Source organism: Heterodontus francisci, chromosome 28, assembly GCF_036365525.1.
Source record: "Heterodontus francisci isolate sHetFra1 chromosome 28, sHetFra1.hap1, whole genome shotgun sequence".
NCBI lineage: Eukaryota > Metazoa > Chordata > Chondrichthyes > Heterodontiformes > Heterodontidae > Heterodontus > Heterodontus francisci.
Window position 1 is genome coordinate 24,658,492 of NC_090398.1, and position 26,691 is coordinate 24,685,182.

The following is a 26,691-nucleotide window of genomic DNA, read 5'->3' on the forward strand; positions in this document are numbered from 1 at the left end:
CTGCATTTACTGCCCCCCTATCAACATCTCCATCTGATGGTGTCGCTGCTTCACTGTATTTACTGAACCAATCTAATGACCTCCATCTGTTGATCACCCTGTCTCAGTGCAGTTACTGTCCAAACTCACCATCTCCATCTGCTGGTGTCCCAGCATCACTGCAGTTACTGCACATTCTCACCACCTCTATCTGCTGGTGCCCGTGTCTCACCACGATTACAGCCCTCTCTCAAAATCTCCATCTGCTGGTGTCCCTGTCTCACTGCAGTTGCTCGCCTCCTTTCACCATTTCAATGTACTGGTGTCCCTGTCTCACTGAAGCCACTCACCCTCTCACCATCTCCATCTGCTGTGGTTCCTGCTTCACTGCAGTTATGGAACTCCTTTCACCATCTCCATCTGCTGGTGTCCCTGTCTCACTGCAGGCCTTGCCCCCTCCTCACCATCTCCATCAGCTTGTGTCCCGACCTCGCAGCAGTACTGCACCCTCTCACCATCGCCATCTGCTGTTGCAGCTGTATCAATGCAATATAAACTGGGACACGTCTCTGGTCTGCTCTCAGTTATTTTGTTTATTCATTAATTGAATAATTGATGTAGCCAGATATTTCACCGCACTCCTGACCTGCTCTCTGAACTTGGACTGAGTAACTCCGTAAATAAATGTGTTTGTGCAGCAACTTAAATTCATCAGCATATATCTGACTTGCAGAAAGATATATGAAGAATAATTGTCATTGGGATTTATTCCCAATAATAGAAGAAACATATGACAGTTGTCAACCACAGAAGTATGAAGTTGGCGGATATGCTGAAGAGTAAAATCACAGACTTCCTTCTGCTCTCCATCTCTGGGTCACGGTGATCCTCTCCCTTGATCTGACCCCTCAGTCCCTTACGGGCTCGACAGGCCAATAAAATGTATCTGACTGTCAGAGTGTTGAGCAACAGAATTAAAACAAATGGCAGCAATGGGGTTGAAACCATATCAAACCAGTCATATCCCACCCATCCGGGCTCAGTGTAATAGCTTGACTTGCAATTACAGCCCCATGGAACATTGTCAATTATCTGTACAGCTTCAAACACAAAGTAGTAGGGGATGCTTTTTAAACAGAGCAGAATATTTGTTGTTGCGAGAACCACAGCTGCAGTTTTCCCAGTGCAATATTTAGTTTTCAGTTTCTGGCAACAGATGGCCACAAATCGATCAAAGGAGAAAGTGACAGTGAACCAGACAGAACAAAGAGAACAAAGAACAAAGATAATTACAGCACAGGAACAGGCCCTTCGGCCCTCCAAGCCTGCGCCGATCCAGATCCTCTCTCTAAACATGTCGCCTATTTTCTAAGGTTCTGTATCTCTTTTCTTCCTGCCCATTCATGTATCTGTCTAGATACATCTTAAAAGACTCCATCGTGCCCGCATCTACCACCTCCGCTGGCAATGCGTTCCAGGTGCCCACCACCCTCTGCGTAAAGAACTTTCCACGCATATCCCCCTAAACTTTTCCCCTTTCACTTTGAACTCGTGTCCTCTAGTAATTGAAACCCCCACTCTGGGAAAAAGCCTCTTGCTATCCACCCTGTCTATACCTCTCATGATTTTGTACACCTCAATCAGGTCCCCCCTCAACCTCCGTCTTTCTAATGAAAATAATCCTAATCTGCTCAACCTCTCTTCATAGCTAGCGCCCTCCATACCAGGCAACATCCTGGTGAACCTCCTCTGCACCCTCTCCAAAGCATCCACATCCTTTTGATAATGTGGCGACCAGAACTGTACGCAGTATTCCAAATGTGGCCGAACCAAAGTCCTATACAACTGTAACATGACCTGCCAACTCTTGTACTCAATGCCCCGTCCGATGAAGGAAAGCATGCCGTATGCCTTCTTGACCACTCTATTTACCTGCGTTGCCACCTTCAGGGAACAGTGGACCTGAACACCCAAATCTCTCTGGACATCAATTTTCCCCAGGACTTTTCCATTTACTGTATGGTTCACTCTTGAATTGGATCTTCCAAAATGCATCACCTCGCATTTGCCCTGATTGAACTCCATCTGCCATTTCTCTGCCCAACTCTCCAATCTATCTATATTCTGCTGTATTCGCTGACAGTCCCCTTCACTATCTGCTACTCCACCAATCTTAGTGTCGTCTGCAAATTTGCTAATCAGTCCACCTATACTTTCCTCCAAATCATTAATGTAGTCCCCGGCTGTGTGACTCAGGGTCACCATAGCACTGCAGACAGGAGTGATGTTCAGGAAAGATCCTGGGAAATAATACACATTGATCCGATATAGTATGAAATTAGTAATAACGACCAGTAGATCCGCTGCTGTCATGGCCACCAGGTAACGAGTGGTGCAGGTGGAGAGTCCGCACTTTCCCCGGGACAGGATCACAATCGCCAGTAAATTAACTGTAAGAGAGAGAAGGGAAAAGAGACTGGAAATTACTGATCAAACATCAGCGTATCAGACACCCTCATAAAAATAAGCACAGGACCTCGGATCAGACCCTCACTCAGGGTCGGAACAACCCAACCTGGGATCAGATAGTTCCCTCTTCCCCATCTGGATTGGACTAACTCGTCAGTATTGGAACACACCCACTCCGGGAATGCACATCACCGCCCCCGAAGCGGATCAGACCATCTCCTGGGAATTCGACCAGCCGCATCCCGAGATCAGACAATACCCGACTCCCCAACCCTGATCAGACACTCTTGCAGGCTCGGACATCACACTCACCATCTCCCCGCCGCGCCCAGGTCATTGATCCTCCACGGGATTGGAAGACACCATACTGGGATCTGACACGACTCCCCCCTCGCCCACACGGGTCAGAGACTCTGCCCGGAATTGTGACCCGGCCCTGCCCTGGATCAGACTTCCCCAGGGTCGGGAATAAGACCCACCTTCGCTTGGAATCGGCCCTTGGAATCCTCTCTGTCTGACTGGAAGCCAAGCCTGTCAAACAGGCTGACTTCAGCTGAGGGAACCTGTCAAGGTTTAAAAGCACAATCTGTGGAGTTCAAATGTTACAACATGTTGGAAGAAACCTGGAGTTATAGAGAGGTTCAGCACTGAAACAGGCCCTTTGGCCTGCCGAGTCTGTGCTGATCAACAACCACCCATTTATACTAATTCTACACTAATCACATGTTCCCTACCACATCCCCACCAGTCTCCTACCACCTACCTACACTAGGAGCAATGTACAATGGCCATTTTGCTTATCAACCTGCAAGTCTTTGGCTGTGGGAAGGAACTGGAGCATCTGGTCACAGGGAGAACTTGCAAGCTCTGCACAGCAGTACCCAGAACTGAACCTGGGTCGCTGGAGCTGTGAGGCTGTGTTGCTGACCACTGCGCCACTGTGCCGCCCCCCCCCATCCCCCCTTTCTATGTATTCCCCACATCCACTACAAATATGCAGGCCAAAGGATTGGCGCAAAAACAAGATACTGAAACTGCTGTAAATCTGATAAAATAGGAGAAAATTGAAAACACACAGGAGATCAGGCAGCGTCTGTGGAGGGATAAAGACAGTAAACGTTTCAGCCTGACAGCCTTCCATTGAAACTGGAAGATTAACCGTTTTCAAAGCAATGATGGAGCCAATGAAAACTAGGTTATAGGGGAGAAAAGATCGGGTGGATGGCAGGAGTGATTGAATGAAATAAGGGATGATGGTGCAATTAGAATGGGGCAATTAAAGAAACAGAAAATGGGTCAAGCAGAGGTACAAATGGTGACAGCAGAATAAAAGAGGAAGACGGGAGCGTGGGCAATATGACAAAGAGGAGAAGACTCTAATGGTTTGGAAAAGTGTATTGATGGTGGTTGGAGCCCAGGGGAGTGGACCAGCCTGCCAGCTGTTTCCCAATAGGGGATTCCACCCCAAGCACCAGTTTACACCCCCTCCACTAAATAACTCTGGTGCAGTTATCCTTCATTACCAGCACAGGCCTTCTGAGAAAACGCTATCAATCCCAATAATCTGAAGTAGTTAATTCAAATGCTGAATCCGACAGGCAAAAAATGCCTTATGGAAAAATCCGGTGATCTACCTCACTGAGATACAGGGGCACAGATTAGAGAGTTCAGATGGGGAGAGGCAAGGAGAATAAAAGAGGCAAGTGACCAGAAGCTCAGGGTCACGCTTGCAGACTGAATGGAGCAGTTCACAGAGAAATCACCCAATCTGTGTTCACTCAGTACAATTCTACAGTGACAGATACTCCCAGTAATACATGGTCACTGGGATACGGTGTTCCATTCCAGTTAGTGACCAAACTCAGTTTAATTCTACAGTGACTGATACTCCCAGTAATACATGGTCACTGGGATACGGTGTTCCATTCCAGTTAGTGACCAAACTCTGTTCAATTCTACAGTGACTGATACTCGCAGTAATACATGGTCACTGGGATACGGTGTTCCATTCCAGTTAGTGACTAAACTCAGTTCAATTCTACAGTGACTGATACTCCCAGTAATACATGGTCACTGGGATATGGTGTTCCATTCCAGTTAGTGACTAAACTCAGTTCAATTCTACAGTGACTGATACTCGCAGTAATACATGGTCACTGGGATTCGGTGTTCCATTCCAGTTAGTGACTAAACTCAGTTCAATTCTACAGTGACTGATACACCCAGTAATACATGGTCACTGGGATCAGGTGTTCCACTCCGAATAGTGACCCTCACTTAGTACAGTTCGACAGTGACAGATACTCCCAGTCATACATGGTCACTGGGATCAGGTGTTCCACTCCGAATAGTGACCCTCACTTAGTACAGTTCTACAGTGATAGATAATCCCAGTAATACATGGTCACTGGGATCAGGTGTTCCACTCCGAATAGTGACCCTCACTTAGTACAGTTCTACAGTGACAGATACTCCCAGTAATACATGGTCACTGGGATCAGATGTTCCACTCCGAATAGTGACCCTCACTTAGTACAGTTCTACAGTGACAGATAATCCCAGAATACATGGTCACTGGGATCAGGTGCTCCACTCCGAATAGTGACCCTCACTTAGTACAGTTCTACAGTGACAGATACTTCCAGTAATACATGGTCACTGGGATCAGGTGCTCCACTCCGAATAGTGACCCTCACTTAGTACAGTTCTACCGTGACAGATAATCCCAGTAATACATGGTCACTGGGATCAGGTGTTCCACTCCGAATAGTGACCCTCACTTAGTACAGTTCTACAGTGACAGATACTCCCGGTAATACATGCCCAAGTGAGACAGAACTGTAAGACCATGTGGGGACTAGAAAGTCACGATCAAACAGTAAATGCTGAACGGTGTCCACATTGGCCTCTCAAAATTTGTCCACAGAGTTCGCTGGATCCAAGGTATTCAAGAAGTTGAATTTGTCCCATGCTTTGAACAGCCCATTGTAGATCGAGAGTGTCAACAGTATCACACTATAAACACAGGCATGGGTTTATTCTCTTATACCAAACTGCACTCTGGTGTGTTTTATTTTCCATAAAAGTCGTCCAAGTGACCATGGATAAGATTTTTTTAAAGGCGTGCCACATTGCTTGTGTAATCAGGACGATTATTCGAGCAGAACCAGAACAGAGGAACGTAAGCGACGAGTGCTGGATGAAGTGATAATAAGAGCCAATGATCGCAATGTGAGGTTACAAATAAGAGCATGTCTGCTTTTGTGCAATTTCAGTTAGTGTATCCTAGCTTGAACATCAAGGAGAAGGAGTACCTGCAGGGATTAAAAGCTCGAGGCTATAGACATTGCCCCAAATACAAAAGATGTGCCTGGCTCGAGATCTTTTCCAGCTATTGTCCAATACTACTCGTGATTTATGTTAGCTGCACTCCATGAGGTATGCAATTCAATATTTGAAAGCACAACCATATGCTTATGAAGCATGTACCGTAAACTTAACTCATTCATTTGGAGACAAATCGTGACCTGAAACTAGCATGTAACACTTCAAACAATGGAGCAAAAGCAGTGATCAGTCGTGTCATAGATGATGGTCAAGAGAAGCCCATAGCATTGACGTTAGGTATGGCAAACAAGAGACAACATAACTATTTGCAGATATAAAACAAAGCAGTTGAAGGCACAGCCATTAATGGTAGTTTGAAGTCGTGATGCTCAGAATTAGAGGAACCCGGAGATCTTGGATGATGTAGAGACAGGAGGAGGTCTACCGATTTTGCAAGGAATGCAGGGATTGGAGGAAGTTACAGAGATAAGGAGAGTTATAGAGTTGGTTAGATTACAGAGATAGGAGCAAGACCATGGCAGGATTTGCAAAGAAGGAGAAAACAAATCAAATCGAAGTGTTGCTTGCCTGGGAGCCAATTTAGGAAGCGAGCAGAAGGAGTGATGGGTGAACGTCATTATGTGCGTGTTCAGACACAGGCATCAGGCTTTTGATTGACCTCAAATTTACAGGGGCTAGAATGTAGGAGGCTGTCCAGGGATTTATTGAAAAAGTCAAGTCAAGAAGAAATAATGACATGTATGATGGTTTCAGAACTGCATGAGCTGCGTCAGTGGTGAAGTAGTACAATGTTAGAGAGGTGGAAATATGTGGTCTTAGCGGTGGTTTGGATATGTTGTCAGACATTCAACTTCGGGCCAAATATGGGACCACATTTTGAACAGTCTGGGTCAGCCAAAATGGTGCTAGGGATAGATGCTTAAGGGAAAGCAGAGATACTGGTGCAGAAGCGGGAGGAAATCCAATTTTAAGTGACAACCTTGGCTGCGATGAGATCGATAAAAAATGGAATCAGTCGAGTGCAGTCCCACCCAGATGGACAGCATTGAACTGTCTTTGGAGAAGGGTGTTGTGATCAACTTTGCCAAAGGCCACAGTGAGGTTGGGAAGGGCGAGGTGGAATAGTTTAAATTTGTCACCGTGACATAGGATGTCATTTGTTATTTTCAAAAGATCTGTATTAGTATTTTGGTAATGACGGAAACCAATCTGTAGGGATTCCAACATTGCGTTCGGGGAAAGATAAAGACGGGTTTGGGAGGTAACAACACGTCCAGGGAGTTTGGACGAGATAGAGATGAAGATAGGAAAAATAATTTGCAATGATGGAGGGACCAAGTGTTTTTTTATTGAGAAAGGAGTGATGAAGGCAGAGTTCAAGGAGAGATGAACAGGACCTGAGGAATGATAACTCTTAACAATATCAGCTAACGGGGGAACCAGGAAGGGACATGGCACCATTCATCTAAGCAAAGACCAAGCTGCAGGGACTGGGGTTTTGGCTTCTATGCCGAGCCTGGCCACACGGGCTTGCCCCGGGTCAGTTCTCCCAGTGCGAGCCCCTTTACTGGGCTTGTGCAGGTGCAGTCCCTCCACCCACCACAACAACACAATTTGACAAGAGGGGAGAGAGAGAGGGGGACACAGTGAGTGTGTGTGTGTGTGTTAGAGAGAGAGAGAGCAGTGACTGGTCGGCGGCAATGGATTAGAAATGGACTCAATAAAGTGTCAGCAGAAATAAAGCAACGAATAATATTCAAGTGCCTCGAAATTTGTGCTTTTGTAACAACAAGGTTGTTTTTTTCCGGGCTGATGTGAGGAGCTGAGAATCGAACCAATGGAGGTGCAGGAGAAACTATGGTAGGTGTTGCCCTCCCGTCCTGCTTGGGGCGATAACCCTCTTCCTGTTAGCACTCCTCCATTACCACGTCCCATTCCCACGGCACCTTCCTCTGCAATCGCAGGAGGTGTCATACCTGCCCATTTACCTCCTCTCTCCTCATTATCCCAGGCCCCAAACACTCCTTTCAGGTGTTGGAGCGATTTACTTGTACTTCTTTCAATGTAGTATACCGTATTCGCTGCTCACAATGTGGTCTCCTCTACATTGGGGACTCCAAATGCAGAGTGGGTGACCAATTTGTGGAATGCCTCCATTCAGTGCGAAATCATGGCCCCAAGCTTCCGGTTGCTTGCCATTTCAACACTCCCCCCTGCACTCATGCTCACATCTCTGTCCTAGGAATGCTGCAGTATTAACGTGAACATCAACGCAAGCTCGAGAAACAGCATCTCATTTATCGATTTGGCACATTACAGCCTGCCGGACTGAACATTGAGTTCAATATTTTCAGAGCATGATGGGGACCCCATTTTACTTTTATTTTTAGTTATTTTTAATTTCTTTAATATTTTTCTTGTTAAATATATATTTTCTGTGTTAATTTTATTTGATCTCAGTTTGTTCAATTTACCTGCCCACTTTTATTTTCATGTTTGTACTTGTGGCTGTTCAGTTTTCAGTCCGTTAACACCTTATCTGCACAAATACTTTGTCTTTCAACACACTATTAATATATTGTTTGACTTTGCTCCATGACCATCTGGTCGATTGTTCTCTCAGACCTTGTACTATCTACACCTTCTCCTTTGCTGTCTCTTGCCCCGTCCCCGCTTTACTTGCTTAAAACCTTTCACATTTCTAATATCTGCTAGTTCTGAAGAAGGGTCACTGACCTGAAACGTTATCTCTGCTTCTCTCTCCACAGATCCGACCAAACCTGCTGAGTATTTACAGCATTTCAAGTTTTTATTTAACGTTATCAGCTAACATGGGTTTCAGAAAGGGACTTAGACCCTATCACCAAGCATTTGCCAGGCTGAAGCACTTTAGATGTCAGGTCCTGTGCTGAGCCTGTCCCTGATTCCTTATGCATGGTCCTATCTCCCTTGCCAGCCCTTGAGCTGGGCTCATCCAGAAGGGAATTCTGTCTACATTCCTCACACTCTGACTTGGGGGGCACGACATAAGGAAAGCAACAACTGGATTTTTAGTAGGGGTGGATGCAGGCAAGGGTATATTGAATGAGGCAGACACAATATTTTTTCCCTGAAAATAGAACAGATAATCAATGCACTCAAAATGATTTCCAACATCTGCATCGTTTTGCATTTCATTAAAAAATACATGCTTTTTTGTAACAGTTGTGAATTGATGAGAATCGAACCAGTAAAGATGGAAATGATACTGCGGCTTTTGTGTCCCTTCCTGCCATTCAGGGGTTGCTCTGAATCTCATCCTTACCCCTTTCCAATTCGTCTTAGAAATACCACCTCTTGCACTTTTCCATCTGCTCTTGGCTTGTGTGACAAATTGTGCCATTGCAGAACAGGTCATTCCGCTGTCTGGTACCTCCTGCCCATCGTGCAAAGCGCTTTTGCGCCTTTTCAGCTCACCAGGGTCGTTTCCTCTTTTCCTCAGAAGGTCATGTCATGTCGAATTCTTGTTGTTATTTTTTTTATAAACAATCTATACCTCCAAGGTCTGGACTGCTCTTTCTCCTTTCGCACTAGATGTTTGTCATGTATTTTCCATCGGTTAATCAAAGGTAGTGCCATATCCCAAAAACAGTAGCTGCCCCACCCTTCTGCACACCTGCTGCAACAAGTCACAGCACCCTGCTCCCCAGTCCCCCGCCCTTGGGAACATGTTTAGATCTCCAGCGATTCCTGTTGCAATTCAGTTGACTGAAGTCTGGGGCTAAATACTATATTCATGGACTGGAAATACTGGAACTCGCCTCTGGCCTGCTCTCAGTTGTTCTGTTTATTAATTAACTGGATAATTGAAGTGACTGGATATTTCACTGCACACTTGAGCTGCTCTCTGAACTTGGACTGAGTCGCCCCATAAATAAATGTGTTTGTGCAGCAACTTAAGTTCATCAGCATATATCCAGATTGTTTGAAGATAATTAAAGAATCATTGTAATTAGGATTTTTTCCTGCAACAACATAATGAAAGAAATCTATGACAGTTAGCAACCACAGTGTTCTGAAGCTGCCAGATATAGTGAAGAGTAAAAGCACTGACTTCCTTCTGCTCTCCATTTCTGGGTCACTGCGACTCTTCCCTCTCTCTCTTTCTCTTTCTCCCCTACCCTCCATCTCCCTCTCTCGCTCTTTCTCCCCCCACCACCCCCCATCTCTCTCTCTATCTCTTGCTCCCACTCAACCCCCTGTCTCTGTCTCTCGCTCTCTCTTTCTCCCCCTCGTCCCCATCCCTCTCTCTCTCTCCTCCTCACCTCTAAGACAAGTATATCCTTCCTTCAGTACTGAGACCAGGACTGTACACAGTACTCCAGGTGTGGGCTCACCAAACCCTGTACCATTGCAGCAAGACTTCCTCACTCTTGTACTCTAACCCCTTTGCAATAAAGGCCAACACTCCATTTGCTGTACCTGCATGTTAACTTTCTGTAATTTGTGTACAAGGACACCCAAATCCCTCTGAACGCTAACTTTAATAGTTTCTCACCATTTGAAAAATGTTCTGTGTTTCTATTCTTCCTGCCAAAGTGAAGAACCTCACATCTCTCCACATGATATATTAGCTGCCACTTCCCTGTGAACTCATTTAACCTGTCCATCTCCCTTTGCAGTCTCTTTGTGCCCTCCTCACAGCTTACTGTCCTACCTAACTTTGCATCATCAGCCCATATAAACCTAACATAGGCCGTGTTTGAAAGAGGCACTTTTGTCCTGACAAGTATTAAGATACAACTTCTTGATATTTTGTGAGGATATTTTGTCAATCTGATTTCGCAGGGTCCAGGAGAATTTTTGCTTTCCTTTTCTTGTCTTTGGGGTCAGGGGGTCATGGGTCAATCCCAGTCTCCGTGACCCCTGACCCAGCACTGTGACCCCAAGGGGGGGTGGGGGAACAGGGAGAGGGTCAGTCCCAACCTCTTAAAGGGACACCGCACCATCAGAACTGCTGTTTAGGTTTAAACTTTCGAGTGAGTCAGTAGGAGTTTGAACCAGGATGGGAACAAAGTCACATTGAATCTTCCAATATTTATTTATTCAGTGATGTTAATAAACAGCAAATTATCTGTCAAGGCCAAATTCACACAAGTAATATTGTGAATTCGGATTAATAATTTTAAAGGAGAACCTGTTGTTAATTAATTCCATTTCATTTGTCACAAATATCATCAGGACCTTGTTTAGTTCAGGATGTAATATTAACAAATCCCTTAGGAAGACAGGAGGTGGCCGTTCGGCCTCTCGAGCCTGTCCTACCTCTTTGAGACTTTTTCTTCCTCACCCTCTCCCTTCCTGTATCTCTCTCTCTCTCTGTCTCTCTAAGTCCCTCAGCCAGACTCTCTCTCTCTCCTCCTTACCCGTCACTCTCCCTCCCTCACTCAGTCTTTATCCATCTCTCTCTCACCCCATCTCACTCTCTCTTTCTCTCAGAAGAGGACCATAGAATCATCTGATGCTATAACACAGGAGGAGGTGATAGGATCAGTAACCTTAAAGGAGAAACTATTGTAAATTAATTCCATTTTAGTTGCCAAAGATATCATCACGACCTTGTTTATTTCAGCATGTAATACTAATAAAGCACTAAGGAAGACAGGAGGAGGCCGTTCGGCCCCTTGAGCCTGTTCCATCCCTTTGGGATGTTTTATTCCGCTCCTTCTCCCTGTGTGAATCTCTCTCTCCGTCCCTCGCCCTGTCTCTCTCTCCCTCAGCCCATCTCTTTCTCACTTTCCCTCACACCATCTCTCTCTCTCCCTCACCCGATCTCTGTATCTCTCTCTCTGTTTCTCTGTACCTCATTCCATCTCTTCTCTTTCTCTCTCTCTATCTCCCCCTCAACCCATCTCTCTCTCTCTCTCTCTCCGAAGATGACCATAGAATCATAGTGTACTATAACACAGTAGGAGGCGATACGACCCACAGTGAGTGACCCAGGTTAATCCGACACTCCAAGTAAAAGGTGGTTGTAGTTTGGAACGTGTCTTCTGCACACGCAGATTGATGCAAAATCAATTGTCGTTTTTAAATCGAAGATTGATCTCATCAAATGCCTTTTGAAAATTGAAATATTCTTCTTTCGCTCTCTGTCCCTGAGTCACTCTGTTTCTCTGTTAGTGTGTATTTCTCTGTGTGTGTCTCTATCCCTGTTTCTCTCTCCTCCCTCAGTCACTTGGTAAAACTCCACATACATCAGTTTGCCATTTTAAGCGGCTTTTGGTTTCACTGCATCAGCAGAGGTTGCACTTCTTTATGCAGGGTGGTAAGAAACCTGTATTCCGCTGATGGCTCCAATGTTCCCGTGAAAATTTAGATGTTGTGCGTGTCCAGTTTTTTTTTTAATCCCGTTTGCTGTCCCTTGAAATTTTTGAAGAATCTTCGAAGATATATGCTATTTATTGTGGAACAGGATCTGTATGGGACCTTTCAGGCTGCTACACGCAGATTTTCAGGAACACTGATCGACACTCTCCATCCCAATCTCTTCCGCTTTCTCTCTGGTACTCTCTCTCCCCATTGCTATCCTTCCCACTCTCTATTACTCTCCATATCTATCCCTGTCTTTCTCACTGTTACTCTCTCCATCTGGATGGAGGAGGAGAAAGAGAGGCCTATATAGAGGCAGATTTACTCTGTATCTAACCCCACACTGTACCTGCCCCCTAGTTCCAGACTCCCCCACAAGGGGAACATCCTGCCAGCATCCGCCCTGCAAAGTCCCCTCAGAATCTTGTATGTTTCAATAAGATCACCTCTTATTCTTCTAAACTCCAATGTGTATAGCCTAACCTGTTCCACCATTCCTCAAAGATAACTCCTTTATACGATCATAAGATCATAAGATCATAAGAAGTAGGAGCAGGAGTAGGCCGTCCGGCCCCTCGAGCCGGCTCCGCCATTCAATAAGATCATGGCTGATCTTTTCGTGGACTCAGATCCACTTACCCGCGTTCTCACCGTATCCCTTAATTCCTTTATTATTCAAAGATATCTACCTTAGCTTTAAAAACGTTTATTGAAGAAGCGTCAACTACTTCACTGGGCAAGGAATTCCATAGATTAACAACCCTCTGGGTGAAGAAGTTCCTTCTTAATTCAGTCCTAAATCTGCTCCCTCTAATCTTGAGTCTATGCCCTCTTGTCCTAGCTTCACCTGCCAGTGGAAACATCCTCTCCACTTGCACCTTTTCTATTCCCTTCATGATTTCATATGTTTCAATAAGATCCCTCCTCATTCTTCTGAACTCCAATGAATATAATCCCAATCTACTCAGTCTCTCCTCATAAGCCAACCCCCTTAACTCCGGAATCAACCTAGTGAACCTCCTCTGCACCCTCTCCAGTGCCAGTACATCCTTTCACAAGTAAGGAGACCAAAACTGCACACAGTACTCCAGGTGCGGCCTCACCAGTACCTTATACAGCTGCAACATAACGGCTCTGCTTTTAAACTCAATCCCTTTAGCAATGAAGGACAAAATTCCATTTGCCTTCCGAATTACTTGCTGTACTGCAGACCAACCTTCTGCGATTCATGCACAAGGACACCCAGGTCCCTCTGCATAGCAGCATGCTGCAAACTTTTACCATTCAGGTAATGATCCTTTTTACTGTTACTCCTACCGAAATGAATGACTTCACACTTATCAACATTGTATTCCATCTGCCAGACCTTTGCGCACTCACTCAATGTATCTGTGTTCCTCTGCAAGGTTTCACAGTCATCTGCACACTTTGCTCTGCCACTCATCTTAGTGTCATCTGCAAACTTTGACCCCCTACACGTGGTCCCCAACTCCAAATCATCTATATAAATTGTAAATAATTGCGGTCCCAACACCGACCCCTGAGGCACTCCACTAGTGACTGATTGCCAAACAGAATAGCACTCATTTATCCCCACTCCCTGCTTCCTATTAGTCAACCAATCCTCTATCCACGCTAATACTTTACCCCTAACGCCATGCATTCTTATCTTATGCAGCAGCCTCTTGTGCGGCACCTTGTCGAAGGCTTTTTGGAAATCTAGGTACACCACATCCACTGGGTCCCCATTGTCCACCTTGCCCGTAATGTCATCGTAGAATTCCAAAAGATTTGTCAAGCATGACTTGCCCTTCATGAACCCATGAAGGGGTCTGCCCAACGGGACAATTTCTATCGAGATGCCCTGCTATTTCTTCCTTGATAATAGACTCAAGCATCTTCCCCACTACAGAGGTTAAGCTAACCGGTCTATAATTCCCTATAATACTGCCTTTTGTCAGTAGAAGTGTTTCCTAATGCCACTCCTAAAAGGTATGCCTCTAATTTCGTCCTCTAATCTCGTCCCAGACTCCCCAAGCTGCAGAAATAGTTTCTTCCAAACTAACCCATCAGTTCCAATTAACATCTTAGCAACTTTGATCAAATCACCCCGATCCACCTCAATTTCAGGGAATACCTCCCCAGTTTGTGTAATATTGACTCGTAATTTTCCCTTTGGAGTCCCGTTATCATTCTGGTAAATCTATGCTGCACTCAACTGGACATGGACCTCCTCTCTGCCCCACCTCCCAGGACTGTTGGCCCCTCCAGTGTTCCTAGTTTTTTCACCATTTATAAAGGACTCTGTTCCATTCTTTTTTGCTGACATTGAAATCCAGCGACCACAGTTTTGCCCATTCACTTAAGATAGTAATATCTCTTTGCAATTTTATGCTTCCAGTTACATTGCTTACAATGCTGCCTATTTTTGTGTCATTGGAAAACTTGGGTATGTGGCATTCTACCCCATCATCTTAACTCGTTAATAAATACAGAAAAACTGATACAAACGTGGGCTTTGCACTAGCAGAGGCGAGTGAAACATTCTGTCCTGGAGGGTTTTTTTAAAAATTCCAAATGTATGTTTTTTTTTAGAAACAACAGAATTCAAATTCACAACAGCCCACTTTTGGATTTGAACTCCTGCTTCTTCAATTATCAGCTCAGGCCTTCAAATGAAAACCCATAAAAAGAGATTCACTTTCCTACTGCTATTGTCTGACTATCTCAGGTTTTGTATATTGTTCCTTCATGTGATGTTCTGTAAATACCTTCGAATCTGTGTATTTGCAAGGGACACAAATCAAATTCTCACCTTTTCCCATCAACCAAAATCTGAAAGTGCATTTAAACACCACCATTTCCACAATGCAGGAAGTCTGAATGGTAAAAGCTTTTGACGCATTTCCCCACAAGTGTGATAACAGTCGGTTCAACTGACAGATTCCGAGCCCCAAATTGAATCTTTCCGACAGAAAAAGTAACACAGAAATAAAATCCCATGTCTCTCTATCCCTGCACCCATTTTAACATTATACCATTTAGGTTATATCACTTCTCCTCAGCCTTCCTTCAAAAATGCATCATTTCACATTTATCAGCATTGAAGTTAACCTGCCACGTGTTTGTTCATTACACCAGACTGCCTCTATCCTCCTGAAATCTGCTACTATTCCATATCCTGTTTATTACTTTGCAGATGGCACAATGTTGAAGTTGTTCCCCGCAAATCCAAGTTCAAGTCATTAATATATAACAAAAAGATCAGTGGCCCGAATGCAAAGCCCTGGGGAATACCACTGTACCACAAGGTACACTGTATGCAGTGAGTACAAAAGCAGAGAGGTTATGCTGAACCTTTATAAAGCTCTTGTTAGGCCACAACTGTGCTCGCCCATACAAATAGCTTGTCTATGTCCTCTGGAACTCTCTCCCCATCCTTTTCACAATTCACTACACTTCCAAATTTGCTATCATTTATAAAGTTCGACATATTTACCTGCATAAACAAGTCTAAGTCAGTCATATAGATCGGCAGATGCAGTGGTCTTAGTGGTCAATGGGAACACTTTTGCATACCTTGCTTCAATCCGAAAATCAACAGATCTCCACTGTTCTTTGTTTGCTGTCACAGAGCCAAGTTCGTTTCCATGCTGCCGATTCCATCTGATACCACCGCCTTCAACTTTGCTGAGGATTATTTAATAAACGCATTTTGGAAATCCATATATACCACATCACCGCCTTCAGTTTATCACCATCCTTTGCATCAGCAAAAGCTCAAGAAGTTGGTTAAATAAATTTTGCCTTTAACAAATCCGTGCTGAAGTATTTTAAACAATCCACGACAGTGCCTGTACATTTTGGCCTGGATTATCGTTCCGAAATGTTTTCTCACGTCCTAGATTAGGTTAATAGTTGCTGGGTTTATGTATGAACCTTTTTTTCAACAGGTGTGCCACATTTTCAGTTCTCCAGTCCTCTGGAACAATGTCAGTATCGAAGGAGGTTTGGAAGGTTATGGTTAGTACATCCGCATTTTCCCCCTTTGTTTCATTCAGCATCCCCGAATGCAAATTTATCTGGCTCTAGTGATGTATCAACTTTAATTATAGCCAACCATTCTAAAACCTCCACTTTGTCAGTATTTATCCTATCTTGAATCAACTCCCGCCTCTTTCACTATGATTTTGGCAGCATTATTGTTCTTGGTAAAGACAGGTTCAATGTACTTATTTCGTAACTCATCCATGCCTTCTGCTTGCATACGTGGGTCTCCTTTTTGGCTCATAATCGGCCCCATTTCCAATTCATTTTCTAGTTATATGCCGAGAGACGACTTGTGGGTTCCCCCTTAGCTTCCAATCTCTTCTCATATTCTATCGCTGCCACTGTGTATTTCTTAGAACATAGAACAGTACAGCACAGTACAGGCCCTTCGGCCCACGATGTTGTGCCGAAACTTTAACCTACTCTAAGATCAAACTACCTACCTACACTTCATTCTACCATCATCCATGTACCTATCCAAGAGTCGCTTAAATGTCCCGAATGTATCTGCTTCTACAACCACCGCTGGCAGCGCATTCCACGCACCCACCACTCTCTGTGTAAAGAACCTACCTCTGACATCTCCATGAAACCTTCCTCCAATCACCTTAAAATTATGCCCCCTGGTGATAGCCCTTTCCGCCCTGGGGAAAAACTCTGGCTATCCACTCCATCGATGCCTCTCATCATCTTGTACGCCTCTATCAAGTCACCTGTCATCCTTCTTCACTCCAATGAGAAAAGCCCTAGCTCCCTCAATCTTTCTTCGGAAGACATGCCCTCCAGTCCTGGCAGCATCCTGGTAAATCTCCTCTGCACCCTCTCTAAAGCTTCCACATCCTTCCTATAATGAGGCGACCAGAACTGAACACAATATTCCAAGTGTGGTCTAACCAGGGCTTTATAGAGCTGCAGCATAACCTCGTAGCTCTTTAACTCAATCCCCCTGTTAATGAAAGCCAACACATCATACGCCTTCTTAACAACCCTATCAACTTGGGTGGCAACTTTGAGCGATCTATGGACATGGAACCCAAAAATCTCTGTTCCTCCACACCAGCAAGAATCCTGTCTTTAAGCCTGTATTCTGCATTCAAATTCAACCTTCCAAAATGAATCACTTCACACTTTTCCAGGTTGAACTCCATCTGCCACTTCTCAGCCCAGCTCTGCATCCTGTCAATGTCCCGTTGCAACCTACAACAGCCTTCCACACTATCCACAACTCCAGCAATCTTCGTGTCATCGGCAAACTTGCTAACCCAGCCTTGCACTTCCTCATCCAAGTCACTTATAAAAATCACGAAGGGCAGAGGTCCCAGAAGAGATCCCTGCGGAACACCACTGGTCACCGAGCTCCAGGCTGAATACTTTCCATCCAGTACCACCCTCTGACTTCTATGGGCCAGCCAATTTAGTATCCAGACAGCCAACTTCCCCTGTATCCCATGCCTCCTTACTTTCTGAATGAGCCTACCATGCGGAACCTTATCAAACGCCTTGCTAAAATCAATATACACCACATCCACTGCTCTTCCTTCATCAATGTGTTTTGTCACATCTTCAAAGAATTCAATAAGGCTTGTGAGGCATGACCTGCCCCTCACAAAGCCATGCTGACTGTCTCTAATCAAACCACGTTTTTCCAAATAATCATAAATCCTGTCTCTCTGAATCCTCTACAATAATTTGCCCACTACCGACACAAGACTGACTGGTCTATAATTCCCAGGGTTATCCCTATTCCCTTTCTTGATCAAAGGAATAACATTTGCCACCCTCCAATCATCCAGTACTACTCCAGTGGACAGTGAGGACGCAAAGATAATCACCAAAGGCGCAGCAATCTCTTCCCTCGCTTCCCGTAATATCCTTGGGTATATCCCGTCTGGCCCCGGAGACTTATCTGTCCTCATATCATTCAAAATTTCCAGCACATCCTCCCTCTTAACCTCAGCCTGTTCGAGCATATCAGCCTGTTCCACGCTGTCCTCACAAACAACTGAAACATACTGAAGCAAAGTATTCATTTAGGACCTCCCCTACCTCCTCTGACTCCAGGCACAAGTTCCCTCCACTATCCCTTATCGGCCCTACCCTCACTCTGGCCATCCTCTTGTTCCTCACATAAGTGTAGAACGACTTGGGATTTTCCTTAATCCTACCCACCAAAACTTTTTCATGTCCCCTTCTAGCTCTCCTAAGTCCATTCTTCAGTTCCTTCCTGGCTACCTTGTAACCCTCTAGATCCCTGTCTGAACCTTGCTTCCTCAACCATAAGTAATCTTCCTTCTTCCTCTTGACTAGCTGTTCCACATCTCTTGTCATCCAAGGTTCCTTCACCCTACCATCCCTTCCTTGCCTCATTGGGACAAACTTATCCAGCAGTTGCAGCAAGTGCTCCCTAAACAACCTCCACATTTCTGTCGTGCATTTCCCTGAGAACATCTGTTTCCAATTTATGCTCCCCAGTTCCTGCAAAATAGCATTGTAATTCCCCCTCCCCCCATTAAATATTTTCCCTTCCCATCTGCTCCTGTCCCTCTCCGTCTGCTCCTGTCCCTCTCCATGACTATAGTAAAGGTCAGGGAGTTGTGATCACTATCACCGAAATGCTCTCCCATCAAGAGTTCTGCCACCTGGCCTGGTTCGTTGCCAAGCACCAAGTCCAACATAGCCTCCCCTCTAGTCGGCCTATCTACATATTGAGTTAGGAAACCTTCCTGGACACACCTGACAAAAACTGCTCCATCCAAACTATTTGCACTAAGGAGGTTCCAATCAATATTAGGGAAGTTGAAGTTACCCATGACAACAACCCTATTACTTCTGCACCTTTCCAAAATCTGCCTCCCAATCTGTTCCTCCGTGTCTCTGTTGCTATTGGGGGGGTCTATAGAAAACTCCCAACAAAGTGACTGCTCCTTTCCTGTTTCTGACTTCCACCCATAATGACTCAGTAGAGAAACCCTCCTCGACGACTTCCCTTTCTGCAGCTGTGATACTATCCCTGATTAGCAATGCCACTCCCCCACCTCTTTTACCTCCCTCCCTATTCCTTTTGAAACATCTAAACCCCGGAACATCCAACATCCATTCCTGCCCCTGTGATGTCCACGTCTCCGTAATGGCCACAACATCGTAGCTCCAAGTACTGATCCATGTTCTAAGTTCATCACCCTTATTCCTGACATACTTCAACCCATCATACTGGCTGCAACTTTGTCGTTTCAATTGTCTCACCATCCTCACAGACTCTCTGCACTCGGTATCTGCCTGTTCACCAGCTACCCCATCCACTGATCCGTCGCTCCGGTTCCCATCCCCCTGCCAAACTAGTTTAAACCCTCCCGAAGAGCTCTAGCCAACCGACCGCCCAGGATATTGGTGCCCCTCCAGTTCAGATGCAACCCGTCCCTCGTGTCCAGGTCCCACCTTCCCCAGAAGGTATCCCAATGATCCACATATCTGAAGCCCTCCCTCCTACACCAGCTCTGTAGCCACGTGTTCAACTGCACTCGTTCCCTGTTTCTAGCCTCACCAGCACGTGGCACCGGTATCAATCCTGAGATTACTATTCTGCTTGACCTGCCTTTTAGCTTCCAACCTAACTCTCTATATTCGCTTTTCAGGTCCTCATCCCTTTTCCTAGCTATGTCATTGGTACCGATATGTACCACAACCTCTGGCTGCTCCCCCTCCCCCTTAAGAATCCTGTAGACTCGATCCGAGACATCCCTGACCCTGGCACCCGGTAGGCAACATACCATCCGGGCGTCTCGTTCGCGACCACAGAATCTCCTGTCTGTTTCTCTAACCATTGAATCTCCTATCACTATCGCTCTCTTATTCTCCCCCCTTCCCTTCTGAGCCACTGAGCCAGGCTCAGTTCTTTCTTCAGTTCGCCACTGAACTTCCTGCTCCATGGTATTAGTAACAACCTGACATCAGTTCAAAGCCGCTTTCTTTCTGCTTCATCTTACTGTCTATCTCTTTCACTATCCGGGCGACTGGCTAAAGTTGCACTACATTTTCCCAGGTGGGAATGTGACTCAACTGTACTTTAACCATCTCTTGAAAGGCAGCCCACAAATCTGCTCTGAATCCTCTGAAAATGGCCCTTTTCCATCAAACTGCTTTTATTCCAAGTTGCTCATTCATCTTTCGCCAATCGAACTTAAATCTTATTACACTATAATCAAAACAATTACAAAATAATTCCCTCCATCTGCCACCTTCCTTCTAGCTACATATCAATGTCCACCGTTCTCTTACTTCGATACCCTGCTCCTCAAATGTTTCCCGACTGACACATGATCCATTTGATCCACCTCATTCCTCAGAACCAGATTCATCAACGGCTCCTTCCCCGTTTGACCAGAAATATGCTGATCAGGGACATTGTCCTCTACACTCTTCAGAAATGGTCTGCCCTCTTTACTGGTTACACTATTGCTACCCAACGTATATTATATCACATAAAAAAAACATTTTCACTGCTACACAGTTCTTCCACCTCTCTGTAATTTCCCTGCTAATATTCTACTTTACACCTTTCCCTCTAGTTGCATATGGTATAAATCCTGCGGTGTCATAGTACCTCTACTGTTTCTTAACTCGAACCAAATACATTCTGTCGTTGACTCCTCTCTCTCTCCCTCTCCTTCTCTCTCTCTCTATTTCTCTCTTCTGCGCTGTTAGTTTCTGCTCAATCAATACGGCAACTCCTTCACCTTGTTTTCCTTCCCTATCTTTCCTGAATACCTGATACCAAGGAACATTTAGTACACAGTCCTGCCCTTTTTAGAGCCAGATCTCAATTATCGCTTCGACATCATATTTTCAGGTGGCTCTCTGCGCCTGCAGCTTGTCAACTCTTTTTGCCATGTTTTTTGTTTACGTGCCTGCATTGTAAACCTGAATTAGAAATTATTGTATTTCTTCTTAGTCTGACCGTACGTAATATCTTACTAAGCCATATTTGAATGCATTCTGTTACTTCCAATTCTTTATGCGCCTTGATTCTGCATTCTGGTAGATTATGGCTCTGATATCCCTCCCAAATATGTTTCAGCACTTTGCAACACCAGTGGCAGGCATCCCCTCAAGGATATTTCTACTTACCCAGTTAAGATGCTAACAGTTCAGTTTATATAGGTCCCTCCTCCCCCAGAACTGTTCCCAAAGTCCGAGCAAAATAATTCCCTCCATCTGCCACCTTCCTTCTAGCTACATATCAATGTACACCGTTCTCTTACTTCGATACCCACAAGCACGTGTCACCTGGAATAATCCAGAGATTACAACCTTTGACGTCCAGCTTCATAATCTATTTTATAGCTTCCTAAATCTTCCTGCAGAACCTCATTCTTCATTCTCCTATGTGATTGGTACCCTGATGGATCACGTCCTCTGGCTGTTCACCTTCTTCACTCAAAATGTTGTGCAGCTGCTCAGTGACATTTTGGACTCTGGCAACAGTGAGACACCATATCATGTTAAAACCAGTGCGCAACAGCAGAAACGTCTGTGTATTTCCTAACATATAATTCCCTATCGGTATTGCTGTTGAAAACTACCCCTCCCCGCTCAGCTTTATCCTTTGAGTCACCCGTGGCTCTAGCTGCACTCCCAAGAGGAGCCATCACCCTCACCATTACTCAAAACCATACTGGTTAGAGCACGAGATGTACTCAGGAGACTGCTGCACGTTTTGTCTGGTCCTCCTTGTCTGTCAGTTGCTGACACATTCAAGCTCTATCAGCTCAAGCCTAAACTGGGGGATGAGAACCTCAGAAATGGGTTATCTACGTACCTTTCAGCCTTGTGGTTTTACTGCTGTGACGCTAGCTGATGCTCAAGCTCCGAAAACCGGAGTTCGATCTGCTCCACCTGACAGCATTTCCTGCATATGTGAGCACTCAGGACACCAGAAGCAACTTCGTGCTCCCATATGGCCCCTGATGCGCATTGCACGGGTCCAATGTGTCCTGCCTGCCACGACTTATTAGACTGAAAAACTTTAACAGAAATAAACTCAAAATGTATTTTTGAAAGCACGACTGCTGATCAAACATCAGCAGATCCTCTTATGCTGACGTAACTATATAAAAATAATCTCGGGTGCTTGCATTCCCTCGGGACTCCCGCTTTGCTGCTGTCATGCCCACGTCTGCAGTCTTCATCCTCTCTGGCTGCTCTGTGGCTTCGCCCAGAGGTCTGTCGGCTTCACACTCCTTATCCTCCCCCGATGTTCTGCTTCTCCAACTCGAATAACTCTTCAGAATTCATTCTTTATCCGCTCTGGCCGCTCTGCCACTGTGCCCCAAATATATCTACACTTCTAGCAGGAACTTTATGCACTGAAACCCCAAGCACATTTCGCAGTTTCCCGATACACTGTGATATCTAACGTACAACTGTCTTGATCCTGATGAAGTGTGAAAATTAGTACATGCCTGTCCATATACCGATACACTATTATTGCGTACATAATGGGCACAGTCATCCTGATACACAGTGAATTTTTCCATATAAACACCAGGCAGGATACAAAAATAATATGCATTGGTATGGATAATCTGCAATTGATGTCACTAGAGCAGCGAAGGTGAAGAGGAAGTTTGAAAGACGGGTTCAAAACCATGAACATTTGATTGGAAAATAATAAGTCACTGTATCCAATGGCAAAAAGGTTGAAAATCAGAGAACAGAGATTTAAGGTCATTGGCAAAAAGAACCAGAGGCAAAATGAGAATTTTTTTACGCAACAAGTTATTGGGATCTGGAATGCACTGCCTGAAAGAGAAGTGGAGGCATATTCAATCACAAGTTTCAAAAGGATATTGGATTTCACATTAAATGGAATTTTTACAGGAATAGTGGAAGGGAGTGGACGATTTGGATAGCTTGACATAGGAAAGGATACGTGCAAAATGATGTCCCTCCGTGCTATATTATTTATTTATTTAGAGATACAGCACTGAAACAGGCCCTTTGGCCCACCGAGTCTGTGTCGACCATCAACCACCCATTTATACTAATCCGACATTAATCCCATATTCCTACAATGTTAATAAATGTGAAGTCATTCATTTCGGTAGGAGTAACAGTAAAAAGGATTATTACTTGAATTGTAAAAAAGTTGCAGCATGCTGCTATGCAGAGGGACCTGGGTGTCCTTGTGCATGAATCGCAGAAGGTTGGTCTGCAGGTACAGCAAGTAATTAGGAAGGCAAATGGAATTTTGTCCTTCATTGCGAAAGGGATTGAGTTTAAAAGCAGAGAGGTTATGTTGCAGCTGTATAAGGTACTGGTGAGGCCGCACCTGGAGTACTGTGTGCAGTTTTGGTCTCCTTACTTGAGAAAGGATGTACTGGCACTGGAGAGGGTGCAGAGGAGGTTCACTAGGTTGATTCCGGAGTTGAGGGGGTTGGCTTATGAGGAGAGACTGAGTAGATTGGGATTATATTCATTGGAATTCAGAAGAATGGAGGGGGGATCTTATAGAAACATATAAAATTATGAAGGGAATAGATAAGATACAAGTCGAGAGGATGTTTCCACTGGCAGGTGAAGCTAGGACAAGAGGGCATAGCCTCAAGATTAGAGGGAGCAGATTTCGGACTGAATTAAGAAGGAACTTCTTCACCCAGAGGGTTGTTAATCTATGGAATTCCTTGCCCAGTGAAGTGGTTGACGCTTCTTCAGTAAACGTTTTTAAAGCTAAGGTAGATATCTTTTTGAACAATAAAGGAATTAAGGGATACAGTGAGAATGCGGGTAAGTGGATCTGAGTCCACAAAACGATCAGCCATGATCTTATTGAATGGCGGAGCAGGCTCGAGGGGCCGGAATGCCTACTCCTGCTCCGAGTTCTTATGATCTCCCACATCCCCTCAATTCCCCTACCACCTACCTACACTAGGGGAAATTTACAATGGCCAATTTATCTCTCAACCTGCCGGTTTTTAGATGTGGGAGAAAACAGGAGCAACCAGCAGAAACCCACGCCATCAGGGGGAGAACTTGCAAACTCCGCACAGGCAGTACCCAGAATCGAACCCAGGTCACTGGAGCTGTGAGGCTGCGGTGCTAACGACTGCACCACTGTGCCGCCCTCTTCAAGGATTCTGTTATTAAAAGTTTGAAATGGTATCCTTCAGGCGCTCCAGCACAGAGCTTTTGAGAGTTGAGAGACTCGGAAAAATTAAGGAAAGGGAAGAATTGCTGTATCATTTTCTTCAGTGTACAATTACAGCTTAACAGACAAGAACTTTGTCGGAAATGGGAGTGTAACTTTTAGGGTTTGGGCAACAATGGGAAAAGAAAAGAAGTTCCCACAGAGACTGTTTCTTTCCAAGAGGTGCAATGCACTAAAGTCCTGTGAGGATAAATTGAAAAGCAGCACTGTCTAGGCAAAGTGGAAGAAAGGAATGTTCAAAGACTGGAGGAGCAGAACAGAAACTTAATAATTGTAAGGCAGTCAATTATTAGGGGAATCTATGCCATCCTCTGCAGCGATGATCCAGAATTCTGAAGGGTGTTTTCTCGCTCATAGGCACTGCAGCGATGGAAATACAAAAATAAACTGGAGAATTCTGAAACAATACAACAATTTGAAAAGAATGGTGCACTTCAAGAAGATGGAGGATAAAGTTATATGACATACACTTTCTCTTGCACAGAATCACGTCTGCTATAACTAAAACTTGTTCACCCCGTCGACATTGAATTCATAAACAGCTCATCACACATGAATGTGAGCTATCTATAGAAATTAGCTAATACAAAGGAAGATGCAAATATAACCTGCATCTGCTTCGTAATAGTCCACTTAACCCGAACTGCTCTTTTCGTCTTAATGTTGGCATCCCTCACAAGTTTCTTTTGACATTCCCTTCTTACACCTCTTGCCATTTTCTCTCCATCTTTGTTGTTGTTTATATTTATTACAGTCCCCTGCGGCTACACAATTCATTGCACCTTTTTAGGTTTTCTTACTCCTTTTGCGGGCAATAGCGGGTGTAATCGGTGACATAGTTCCCTTGTTCCTTGGAATTACACACAGAAGCTGATTGCTAAGCTGATTGTTTCATATATATTTTTTACTACTATGTCCAACTGCATCCTAAACATCCATTCAGGTATGAGTTTGTAGTCCTTTTTGATCTGCACATTAATTGCTCCACTTGGAGTCTCGTCCCGACCCTTTTCAGGTTCAGTCCATCGCAATGGGACTGCTCCCTGCAGTCGCTTTACTGGAACTATTATCCCATGAATCACAGCCTTCTATGTTCTTGGACGTATTTAGACAATTTTTCACCTTCCTGATCTATTTTCCCTCTCCAAATTATTGTTATACAGGCCTTTATGGAATAGAAGAAGAGCATTCCGCCCTTCGAGTCCATGCCTGCTCTCGATAAAGCCATCCAGTCTGTCGCATTCCCTCTCTCTATCCCCAGAGCTCTGCAAATTTATTTCCTTCATGTCAACGTCGGCCAAAAAACAGAATACTAAAGACAACTTTTAGTGTCTGAAAAGGTTAGTAAAAATAAATCATAGCATGATCCCGATTAGGTTGGAACATCAAGTGGAAGGAATGCTGTCCATGGGGAGTAAGGAGCAAAACGCAAAAGGAATGTGAATTATAAGCAGGCAATGAATTATGGGATAGCAGAATGAAAATAATTTTTAAACAATATGTGGGCAGTAACCTGGTGGAAGCAGAGTTCAATGGTGGTAGAGATGGAGATCGAGTTGTGAATGAATATTTTGTTGGGCGTATGTTCCAAAAGCAAAATCGAATGATGGGTATTGTGGTTTATTGCTGAATGCCTGAGACCTGAAAAAGCTGCGAGACAATGAACAGGGAGTTCTATAACCTCGCCAATGCTAACGTCCTCATGCAGCCACTAATTGCAAGGATTTACTTCCCGTGTCCAGTTTCTAGTACGGGCAGCACAATCGAAGCCCGCATTATCCAATATAAACCTCATGCCCACACTCTATAAAACCGTTATTTGGGCTACGTTCCGACGTGCAAAAATATTACTGGCACGTTACAACACTGAGAAATGCAAAGAAGTGCCAGATTGGGTAAAGTTTGGAACACCTTTTGATATCTGTCTAATATCTGGAATACTACTCTTTATTGTGAAGATTCGATTTACTAATCTTCATTGTGCTCCTGTGAATCCGAGTCAAACTATTCGTTTGCCTGCCACATTCAAATCCTATTACATCATAGTAAACTTGAATTTGCATTATTCGATTGGATTGGATTTACATTATTTGTTATGATTCATTTTAATTTGCTTTATATGTAATACGAATATTGATTTCTAGGTAATTGAGTTTTGGATTCGCGAATAGAATTAGCAGTTTAATCAGATCGTTAAAGTGCAGGTTAAAGTCAAATATTTTAAAGTAATGCCCCACTTAATCATACATAAAGATTCGAAGTATACTTCAAATATCTAACGGCACAGATGC

The 26,691-nt window shown here is 44.4% G+C and overlaps 1 protein-coding gene across 5 annotated transcripts in view; it reads left to right on the forward strand.

Moving 5' to 3' along the window:
• Positions 1-26,691, forward strand: part of LOC137385141 (NACHT, LRR and PYD domains-containing protein 3-like) — a 72,424-nt gene that overhangs the window by 13,010 nt on the left and 32,723 nt on the right. For 3 of the 5 annotated variants that reach the window (XM_068060008.1, XM_068060003.1, XM_068060007.1), the window contains exons 2-3: positions 16,101-16,170; positions 25,564-25,740. The exons of 1 other annotated variant lie outside the window; for it this stretch is intronic. The gene's annotated coding sequence lies outside the window, so the exon portion shown is untranslated. Of the gene's footprint in view, positions 1-7,635; positions 7,657-16,100; positions 16,171-25,563; positions 25,741-26,691 lie in introns of those variants that run through there. One more of the 5 variants, XM_068060004.1, reaches the window with a different exon arrangement.